Consider the following 12,371-nt stretch of genomic DNA (forward strand, 5'->3'; position numbering starts at 1 on the left):
GTAGGGAAAAAAATAGTTGTTAGCAATAACATAGACATACGGGTGGAAATGTCAAGAGGATATGTAAATGAAATCAGTTGTCTAGACTTTTCACAAAAGACAGAAATGTTTATTCCAAAATGGGGCAGATAAATAGTATTTGGGGATCTTCTGTTTAAATGTTAGTGGAAGCAAATCTGAATGGTAGAAGTTATGAAATAAATCACGTAGGAAACAGAACTTTTGAACTTCTTTCTCTTAATTTTTCTCAATTGAGTGTCTGTTTATTATTGAATGATATTGAATATTGACTATTAAAATTTATTTTCTTGAATAGAGCTGGCATATTATATGGTAATTTAAATGACACATTGCTAAAAAAATGTATAGTTAGCATTCTTAAAGCCATAGCTTGATAGGCCAATTTCTATAGTCTTAAAGCAAAAACCCCCACATATTTATTGTAACAGTCCACAGCAAGATAAAATGAATAGAAATATCTGAAAATATATTAAGATATATGTATGTACATTGGACATTAGTGCTATATACAAAATATATTGGGAATGAGTTTCAAAATATTTCAAACACTGTTGACCTTTGTTATATAATAGCAAGCTCAGGGAAATATATTTGCATAGATTTAGTAATATATTGTAAATAACTACATAGGACAGTGCACATTTTTCCTTAAGATGCAGCATTATAAGCAAGACATTAAATTATGCCTATCAGACAAAGCAGCAGAATCTCAACATTTTTTTTTTATAGCACATTCTATTGGGAAGACATCTCTGCTTCTAAAAAGCACATGCATTAACTGCCTGATTCATGTGGTGACATGTGGCATATCCAAATGTGTTATGGATCTCCCAGGAATAAAAACAACATAGCAAAATCATCACCTTGGGATGTTCATTGAGTGAATATTTTACAGACATACTCCTTTTATATTTATATAATAATTTAGTGTTATGACAATTTTTTTAGCAGTGTTGGCAGTTTTTCTTTTTTATAATGGTATTATATTTGTGAGCCTATTAAGTGCACATGGGCTAAACTACAGAAAAAAGTATTTTTCATAATTCCTTAGGGTGCTTGTAGCAAAAGAACCATATTGGTATAGAAAAATGTTAATAAAAGGTCAAGCAGAACTTTCCAATGTTTATCATGATAGCAATAGCAATTTGGGGCTTTTTTGAATTGTGTATTGAAGAAGCAGATTTATGGAGTGTATAGAGAGGTAACTGTACCTACTATAATTTGTACTTGAATTCTTTATCAAGAGATACATCTAAGTTTTAACAATAATCAAAATAATTAATTTCCACCATTTTTCCTTTTAAATATCTGGAAATTGGTGTGAAATTGTATGAAGCGAGCTGAAGAAGTCTGCTTGTTTTGCTGTGTTTCTGCGGTACAACTATTGCTATCTCCTCTAGAATTGAGAATGGTGCTTACATCAATGTAGTAATTTTTGCTGCTCCAGAGAGCTGGCATTCAAAATAGGGGCAATGCTTTTGGTAGAGTGTATGCATGTACAGCAGATAATTCCCAAATCATAAGCCAGCATTTCTTTATCTGTCCATTCTGGTGCCTCATGATATTCTACTTGCCTTACATTTATATCTGCACTGAAACAAGGACCTAGCTAGGCTACTGTTGATCAACTCTTAAGTCTTCTGGAGTCATGTAAGAAAGTCTGAGCTCAAATTTTGGTTTGAGGATTATTTTGGAGTGTTTCTTCTTGCAGAGATGCTGTGTTTTGTTTAATTATAGAATAGATGTGTCTATTTAGAGTGTACAATTTATAAAATGCTTTTCCGTGTTTATCCAACAAATTTGAAGTAGCGAAAGCCAGGTAATGCATGTGTAGACTGTCTCTGAGGGGAATGAAAGCTGGCTGGCTGATTCAAATTTTATTGCTACCTTGCTTCATGTTCTTTCAGACTGACCAAGTGTCTGGTTTTGCACCCTTGAAGTCCGTGTGATTTTTATTTTTTTGTTTTGTGGTATTTTAAAAGGATATTTAAATACAAGCTATGATGAGATTAAATATGGTGTGAATGTGTATGTCTGTCTTTACACTCTTTTGCTGTGAGATTACAGCCCATCAGTTATTAACTCCTCAATGAAAAAGTAGTAAGTAAATTTGTGTGCTACTTCTTTGTGCATTAATTTGCTTGAGTGTCTGTATCTTAAACCAAATAAACCAATTTTTTCATTGTCTTCCTGGTGACAAGAGCGGGTCATACACTTCAATATAATGCTAATGAATGAGTATTGTCACACCTGGTAACTGGATTAGGATTAACTGCTACAAAGAGTCTCTCATTGCTGGTCAGGTCAGAAGACATGGATGATCTACACATGACAATGCAAGTATCTGCAGACCCGATGTTGTGACGATACTGATTTTTAGTTAACTTTCTGTTTCTGCTTCAACGGATAAAACTGTACTAGGTGCATGTAATAGTGTATGTACAGCACATAAATGATACTAAGAATTCTCAACTACATACTACTCTACCTTATTTAGGAAATGCAAAACCAACTTTCTTCAACTGCTTTGTGAATCTTTCTCTGATAGTATGCTGTTTAAATTATATGCAAGTTACAAAACTGTTATCCTGCAGATTAAAATACTGACCACAGACAAATACTGCATCTCCTCAAAATAGAAATGTGTTTTCTGTGCAAAAGTGTAGATAAAGGCTATTTTCTTGAAATTGATCCAAGTTGGCTCCACAGGAACAGAAGCATGAGCATCCAAAGTAGCTGTAGCAGCAGGAAATTCACTTTTCATTGCCATTTTGCTGTATCCCTTGTGAGAAGGGTTGAAAATAGTGCAGGGAAACTACAGGAAATCTATATCAAATTTTCTTAGAGATCCATCGTATTGTTTAGCAATTTTCCGTTGTATCCTATTAGCACTGTATTTAGTATTTTCTTGCAGAAACAATAGTGCCAATTTTTATGTTATCAAAGTGATGTTAAGAATTAACAAAGAAGTGTTAGTGAAAGGCAAATGATGCTGGTAAAATATATAAACAGTATCAGGTTTGCCATACAAACTGATACGTAATATGTCAAGTTATTCATGGTTTCCAATTTTATCATATGGTCTAGAAAAAAAATGTATGGGTCCATGCAACACTAAAAATATTATTTTCTCTTTCTTTCAAAAAATCCTTTTTGGGCATCACAAGGTTTCCCTGAAAGCTTTGCTGTGCAGTGAAATTGTGATGCTTTTCACACATATAGAAGTCTTTTGTAGGTACACCTTAAAGAGCTAGTGAGTTGGTGAACTGAGCTACACAAGACCCACACAATGTGGAGATGAAACGTGGCATTGCAATTCCTATGATTTGGGGGAGTAGAAACTATTGTAACTTCAGATGTCTTTAGATAAATACAGACAGAGATTGGTACTCAAATTTTGCATGCCTACAGAACAACCTTAGAAATTGTCAGTTCAGTTTTTAATTCTGAAATGTTTGAATTTCCCATTAGAGTTTTGAGTTTCACTGTATATTTTGGTATCCAGCTACCAGGGATACACCAGTAGCACTGAGGCATGGCATGAAGCCTAAATTAATAAGCTCTTTCAGGCTTATTAGGCTGTGCCCTGTGCTGACACTGCCAAATTGGGCAGCTGGGGGAGGAGGGAGGTAGCAGCAGGGGTCAGAATAACAAAGGATAGAAGACAAGGAGACAGCATCAGGCAGTGGCAAGAAGCAATGTGGTGAATAGGAGGGAGGAAAGGGAAGGTGGTGACTGGAAGGGAGGCAGGTCATGAAGAGAAGAAAGTGGAGGTAATGAAGGTTCACTCCAAAAAAGAAAACTGGGGACCAAGGACCTATTTAATTCAATGTAACATGCAATATGAGACCTGATAAAGAGTTACTTCTCAGCTAAAATAGTCATTTTTGTACAACTGAACTCTTGGGATTTTTACATATAGAACTAGTCTCTACTGTAACCATTGTTATATGTAAGACCTGTTAATTTTTTGCTGTTGGCTAATATGTGAACAGAACAAAAATGAACCAGTCTCATAAGAAATCCCATCTAGTCTGTGCACTGTAGTTTGGCACCTGAACAGGCTGTACCTATGGGGGCACAGGGGTGGGTTGTACTTCCTATCTAAAAATTGTTAAAACACATCATGTTGACTGTGGGAGTGGCTGAGGAGAGGTGGAAGGGGAGGCCTTACAGTGAGGGCGAGGCTGCTGGAAATGTACATTATAGTCCCCTTTGAGCTGCAAGGATGGTCATGAAAGTCTCATTTCTACACAGTCCTTCAAGGGTTGCTAGTAATTGTCTTCTCTAGCTCATCTTCAGTCTGCCATGGAGCTAATGTAAAGCCAGCACATCTGGAAGCAAGATGGTAGAAAGGCCAAAGTTCAGTTTTGGTCTCCAATGGATCATCTGTATTAACGAATAGAACTCTTGGAGCTATTGTAGTGTGATTCTGTCTATGCTTTGTCCTTTCTTGATGAAGTGATCAAGGAAAAGTTCTGACAGGTTTTCTGCAGATATTTTCTTTGTTTAAATACATCAAATCCAGGAGGAGTAGTAATTTGGACACAGACTCACTCACTCTGCTGTAATGGGAAGTAAGGTTTTTGTTGTACATCTTTAAAGCATTGTCGTTTGCTATTCATGGACTATCACCCTTAATTGAAGAGTTCTTTTTCACTTTTCAAGGATCTGTGTATTCCTTCCTCTTCTAGTTGTTCTATTTTAATTTTGAGTGCATAAGATTGCTTGCATCTTTTGCTGGCTACTTTGCCAGAAATATCCAATGTATTCTGTGAGCTTGAAGTTTCAAAAAGAGTGGCACTGAAGCAGGTTGGAGAACTTTGAAATTTGTATGATCCGTTTTTTTTTTAACATCTCTGCCAAATTTTGCGAGGTGCTGGGATATGATGCAATGAGCTACCCAAACAGATGAAAATGTACAATACCACAGTAATGGTAGTATCTAGCTGTGTTCTGACTGCTGTTTATGTTCCTGTAAATATCTAGTGTTATCTTCAATGAGTTATTTTGGGGATACGGGGAAGTTGCTGTTGTTGACTCGGGAACAACTATTCAAACCTGAGAAGTCTGTGTAATTCATATGATCTAAAAATGTATGTGTTGGTCTGTCATTCACAAGGAACTGCAACTTATTAAGAACATAAATGAGAGTTAGACATCCATATCCTGTTAAATTACTCAGAGGTACCTCACTGTCATTTGTGCCTTTGACCACTTCTAGGGTCTGTATCTTGTTTGGACATAGTTATGCTTTTGCTGGGTCTGATTACTTTTTTTTTGGCTGGGATTCCTGCACCAGAGGTCCTGCACTCTTGAGTGGTCTCATCCAAGTGCTAGCCCTTTGGAGCTGAAGCTTTGCAGTTGTGCCATCCCCATGATATAAAGCTGTGCTGCAGAATTGTCTCTACTCTCTCTTCTCATCTGTTGCTGTCCCAGGGTTTGTAATGAGTGAGTAAAATTTGACTTAATGTCTTTAGTGTTGCTCCTTCTTCCTGAAAATCGACAACATGTAGATAACAGTATTTCCTTTGCTCTATTCTTTTTCCTGTGCGGTTTGTTAGAAAATAAAGACTGTGTAAATTCCTGCCCAAGTAGCAGATATCCCAGTTTAAGGCAGATGTAGATATTGGTAAATAAAAAGGAACAGCTGTGTTGCATACATACTGCATCATAAGTAATTGAAAAATATTAAAGCATATTCGTAACTTAAACATATCCTATTCCCAGCCACTTCCAAAACTGTTATTTGACTCATGGTTTTTGTGGTCTTAGCTGCTTCTGAAATATTTCCATCCCTCTCCTTCTGTTTGTTGTATGTTTTTGTGTGTGGTGGTTTGTTGTGTGGTGTGTGTTGGTTTTTTTTTTTTTTTTCATAAAAAGTTCTACCTGTATCATCAATGAGAATTTTAAGGTATTTTATCATACAAGTAAATGGAGGGATGGATAATGTTAAAAACATCTAGCAATTCTGAGACACATGTTCAGGTATCTGAAATTCCTGCTTATATTTTGTTTTCCATCCAATGCAGTTTTCAATTTATTGCAGCATTTCCTCCCTTTTAAAAAATTGTGATAGTAATGGATAACTTTTTTAAAAAGAATCCTGTTCATGGGGTTTCTCGGTAGTAAATATGTTACTGTAAAATGAATATATCAGATTCGCAACATGAAATTAATTGTCCAAAAGATTACATTGACCCAATTCTGCCTGTTAAAAGTTTGTTGGTGTTTTTTTTTTTTTAATGTGACTTCCTTTTGCTGCCATAGTTAACAATACTATTGAGTGATTAGGAATTAGTTGTATGAATAACAATTTCAGAATATGTCTAAAATTTGGTTAACATAACTCACCAGGGATTTTCTATTTGTGTGGTAATATTGGACAAGGATGTTATAGAACTAGTCGATAAATTTATTAGTTTTGAGAATTTTACCTTTGAGTCCTGTTGTACGTTTACATTTGTAGAGAATAGTATTTGGCCACAGATTTGTAGCTGGCAGCTATTGCTGAGACACTAAGAACTTCAGGAAAATGTGTAGTGTGTAAAAGTCTAGGTGAAGAAAAGAGAACTTTTAGGATAATTACATATATACTAATTATATTTTTATTTTCTGTCGTTAATATTTTGAATTTTCTTTAAATACGATTTTTTTTTTTTTTTAAGTATTGTGAAATCTTGCTTCAGTTCTACGAATAACACTGAAATGCTCTGGCCACATTTTTGGGGGTATCTTTTAGCTGATGGTGATCATCAGAAGTCATTGTTTTGCCCAGCTGTTGTTTTTCTATAGAAATGGACTGTTTTTCATCTTTGTTCACTGACCATACTGCATTTTTTTTCTTAGACACGGCATCACGAAAATTCGTTTCTGTGCTCTAACCTGAATGCTCCTATTGGTGTTGGGCAGAAGCACCCAGGGAGCGATCCCACGTGTGGCCTGTTGGTGGGAGTATAGGCACATGCAGGTGCACCAGCACACCGGTGCATCAGCAAACTGCAATGAGGCCATGGTTGACCTTTGTCAGGCTCAATAGCCTTTCATTTATCACTGATCACAAGAGTGGAATGAACATATTTACTTGTGTTTTACTTTCCACTTATAATATCTAGTGGCATGGGAGGAAAATGAAAACAATTGTTCATATGGGAAATTTATGTGCTTCATCTGGCTGTATGATTCCCACAGTTGTACCAGTGCCACTTAGGGACTGGTATTGCATTTTACATCTTTAGGCTACAACAAAGTAGCTTTTCCATCTGCTGAGAAGCCTCTAATAACACTTGTCTCGCTGTGTTTTTGCAGTACAGTGTTTCATTTGAATAGCAGACTTCTTTAGCTCTTTGTTTAACAAATGCCTTTCATCTGATGTAAAAAAACCACTTTTGTTTTAAGGATATTCTCCTTTTATCCTTAGCAAACAGAAGATTCCAATTTCTGATTTCTCGTGTTACATGCTGGATACAAATTCATTTAAGTACCTGAACTAGTCTTATTCCAGTTCCTGAGTTCTAGATGGAAATCATTCCTGGATATTATAAAAAGGGTTTCTGAATTCATTCCCATCATAGCTTTGACACTATGTTCATCCTGTTCTCTTCCATGCTTTACTTATTCAAATAGTCCCATTAAAATCGATGGGATTATTCATGTAAGTAAGGCAAGTGGGTTTTAATTTGAGTGTGTTTTTTTTCTTTTTTCTGTGACTTAATTGTTTTCATCATGTGTTTCAATTTCTGTAATGATTAAGCCTGTAGTGTTTTCTGATTTTGAGTACTATTTTTCAGTTTTGTGTTAGTTTAAAATTTGTATGTATCAGTACGCTTGTATAAATCTACCTAGAAATAAAGTCTCCTTTCACTGCTTTTACAGTATGTAACAATGGCAGTTTTATTAAACTGCATTACAATGTTGAACGCCCTCTAATTTAATTTGGTTAAAATTCCTAGAAAGGCAAATTATTTCTTTCAACTTCACAGATTAAAGAAAATATACATATACTTGCCAGATTCTGATCACTAAGTCAGAAGTTTCTTTCATTATCTCCTATATGTTAGCAAATTGTGGTGGTTAGGTGATAATTTTTAGATAAGGTTTAAATAAAGGGTAAGTAATTTGTTTACATAATAATAAAAGGTGAATAGGTGGAACAATAAGTATTATAGCATACTGTTTGGAATTTATGTATCATTGTAAAATTAATAAATGCATGACTATTCTTAACAGTAAGTGGGATTGCTTTACAAATACTGCTATATATAGCAATGTTTATCAGTAGATAATTTTCAGAGATGCTATAGGTATGTGTATAACAACTTCTGTAATAAATTATGAAATACTGTGATATACGAATGGATTTTATTTTTCTACTGTACTGCTTGCATTTGTAATGTAGTTTTTCTTTATGTAACTTACATGGTTTACAGATTGGAAGCAGAGCCAAATTACAGGGAAATCAAATAGGGTAATAGAGTGAAACTGCATTGAAAGCAGAGTTGAATGAAATTTCAAAATTATTTTAAGATTGTGTTCTGCAAATTCTGATTTCATAATAAGTTTTTCACTCTAGAAAGAAGACATTGCTCTGTCTATGTGACAGGAATACCTACTGTTTGAATACTGCATCTAGAGCACAGAAAGTACAAATGTATTCTGCTTTGGTATGATGGTGATTAAAGAGTGTTGTAGTCCCGAGTTTGCCAATGGACAGCAGAGTTTACAAAAACCTTTACCTTGTTTTTTTGGTGTAATTTCTTATAAGCAGATCACACTGCTGTATTAATCAGTAGTAGGACATATGAGTCAAAAAAATAGAAAAACAGGAATAATGAAATGTACACAATGATACTGTTGCGTAAAAACACATGCTATATACTGAGCAGTCGAATGTTACGTACATAGATATTATCTGAGGCTAATCCTGTTTTTAATGCCCAACCCAAGCACCTTGGGGCTTCAGGACATATATTTAATTTATTATTTGTAGTTATCCTTTTGTTTCTGTAGAAGTGATACATTTGAAACACTTTTACTGTATCTATTTCCTTAATTTAAGAGATAACATTTACTTGCTTAAAAGCAAACTTTTAAAGTTACTGAAGACAAACAGCAGTCATCTTCTGAGGTGAATGGAATCCTCTCTCAGCTAATTAGACTTTACCCCATTTTCCGAGCAGTCTTACAATTGAATTATTCAAAATTGAATTTCTTTATTGCATGTTGCCAAATTCAAAGGTGAGAAAGTATTAAGATAATGAACAAATATTTATGAAAAATTATTACTTTATGCGTAAGAAAAACAATTTCTATTAAGATTAGTAAATATGATAAACCACATGTTATAGCAGAACTGGACAGAAGATGGTTTGATACTGAAATAAATGTATGACGCATTTTTGAACGGGCAAATACTGATGGTGGGAGACAGGTATACATGCATATGTGGGTTGTAGTCATGTGCAAAGAATTATAAGATGCTGAAATGCTTTGTTTTATTTAGTGCTGTTTTCAGTGAATACAAAATGATAAAAGAACTAAAGAATGTGAAATATTTTACTAATTTTATTTGCATTTAAGTTTTAAAAATCTCTTATTGCTTGAAACTGAAGTTAACTTTTTAAATTATTTATGGTAGCAATAATGCATGTTTTTGTTATTGAACTATATCTCTATAGTTCATCTAGTGAACAAAATCCTCCCTCAGCTAATTATAACTTACAGTATTTTCCCAGCAGTCTTACAATCAAATTATTCAAAATTGCATTTCTTTATTGCATATTGCTAAAACCCAAGACAAGCAAACATCAAGATAATAAACAATTATTTATTGCAAATTATTACCTAATATATAAGATTAACAGCTTGTAACTATTAAGATTAATACATGTGGTAAACTGTATTTATTATACTTATTTTGTAGCAAATATCTTTGTATAAAACATATGTTTATGTATTGCAATTAATGAGAAAAAGTGTAAGATTAACAATTTAAGCTGTGTTTTGTTCTTAGATTTATGCACACTGTAAAATTTATTTATTGCACTTATTAAAACTATTTAATGATGGACTTTTAGATGCTATATTTTTAATGTGCAAATATAAACTAAAGGAGTGTTAAATTACAAAATGGAAAATTATAACTGAAGTCAAAGGATCTAACTATTTTCTGCTATAAATCTACTTTAAAATGATCATCATTGGAATTGCAGAATCCTTAAATTGTGGCCTTTATAGTACATAATGAGTTGTGATGAGTTTTTCTTTTTAAAGGCTTTTTTCATCATTAGAACTAAACTCAACATCTTGCTCTTAAAGATAAATGTTGCTCATAGTATAAACATTGGAATCATATCTTTTTATGATGAGAAGTTAAAATAACATTTCTGAGAGAAGAGAGGGAGAGAGCAAAACCAGACAACTTGTGATGCACTGCAAGGAAGAAAATGAATTTAAAAATGAGGCTTTTGCTTTGTCTTTGGAGAGGAGCTACTGCTGCAATCACACGAATTGCACAGGTTGACTGAAAAGATGTTTCAACACTCTCTTATTCTGGAGAGACTTCTTTGGTCAAAGTACTTCTAAACTGATTTTCGCTTTTGCAGAAGTATATTTTGCAGCATCTTTTATGCTTAATTTTTTCTAGGAAATTTTTACTGCTTCAATCTGTCAGTGATTAGACTCTGGTATAATATGTTGTCTTAGCATTTTGTTTCAGAAAATATTGATGTATTTCAAGTACGTTCAGAACCTATTTATATATTGCTTTTTTTTGGTAAAGAAACTGTTTTTGGGGAAAGGAATCTTTCAGCTGAAATGTATTTTTCCTTCTTCTTCTTCCTATGTGACCATGCTTAGTACCAGGCATTTAGAATGTACTTAATGATTTGATTATAAGAAACAAGTGATGCAATTTTGATGGATTTCATACTTACGCAAACAACCCTGTATATAGGCAAGTCGGATAGGGAAAAAAACCACACTACATCTACAATTTTTTTTTTTTTAAATTTTGTATGAATGGGATAGATTCTCATTTAATGCTATACAGACAGTATTTCTAAAAAGATTAAATGGAAATTTTTATGTCACTAATTAGGTACTCTAACAGATTTTTTTTTTTAAAGAGCATTCAAAAAGTATCACAGTATGAAGAGAAGGAATTAATAAGAAAGGCAAGCTGTGTATTTTTAATTTTTATGGTTTAGGTATTCTAAGCAGTTATTCTCGCTATTATTGCTTTTAAGCATTCTCTACTGTGTTTAAATAACTTTACTAGTTTGGACTTGAAATACTGAGCTACTAGTGTGTGTTAAGTCAGGTAAAACTATAGTTTCTTTATGATAACTATAGTAATTTGATGGAATGAGAATCAAGTAAAAATATTTTGTTAAAATCAGTGAAAACTTTGAACTGAAAATGAGGTGGGGTTTTTTTGTTAAGCTTTCTGTAACATAAGAAAAATGTCCTTTTTGCTTACAAAACAGATTTTAGTTTTGCGTTAAATGCATTAAAACGCTAATGTACTGAGAAGTTCTCCTTATTGCCCTAGTTGTTGTTCCCTTTTAAAAAATGAATCCTTTTTTCTCTAGGTGTAATTTATTATTATACAGTGATTCAAGATTTTTTCATCAAAGTGCTAATAATGACAAACTGGTCTTGTTTCAGTTGAAGTCAAAAGGCTCTCTGAGTCTTTTTTTATTATTATTCCTCATTTATTATAAACTCATATGTGTGTCTAAAAACGCCTATCAAAATATGTAACATACTCTGAAGTTATGTTAAAGTCTTATGTCCTTAGTATGATGCTTCTGTTATAAAACACTGACCTTTGCTAATTTTGAAGTAGTAAAGTTCCTGTGTATTATACTATCTGTACATCTGTGGAACTCTAGTAATATTTGATCCAAATTCTCTAATGTGATTTTACTGCTCAGGGAATTTAAATGGTCTGATTTTGGATGTGTGTGGCTAGCTGAAATTTCCTGAAGTTGGGAATCAGTAGTCTAGTGCTCCCTCCTGCCTTCAAACTTACGATTATAAGAATAACTATTCTGCAGCAGACTGAAAGTATTCTAGAACACTGTCCTTTTTGTGACATTGGCCAATAAAGGATTTAGAGGTAAAGAGTGGAAGAAGCAGAGCAAAAGTAGAGTTATATTTTCCCAAATTTGTGCTCCCTGTTTCTGGAAGCCAACAATTTATGACCTATACTCTTCCACTTCTCATTATCCTTGTTTCTTGTCTCCAGTGCCCTCTTTAGTTCTATTATCCTTTTTTTGAGAAATGGTTACCAGAATGCACTCAGTTTTAAAGAGGCAGGCGTTCAGAATCTCTTCTGAGGAAGGGAA

This window comes from Charadrius vociferus, unplaced genomic scaffold, assembly GCF_000708025.1.
Source record: "Charadrius vociferus isolate BGI_N301 unplaced genomic scaffold, ASM70802v2 scaffold341, whole genome shotgun sequence".
Classification (NCBI taxonomy): Eukaryota; Metazoa; Chordata; class Aves; order Charadriiformes; family Charadriidae; genus Charadrius; species Charadrius vociferus.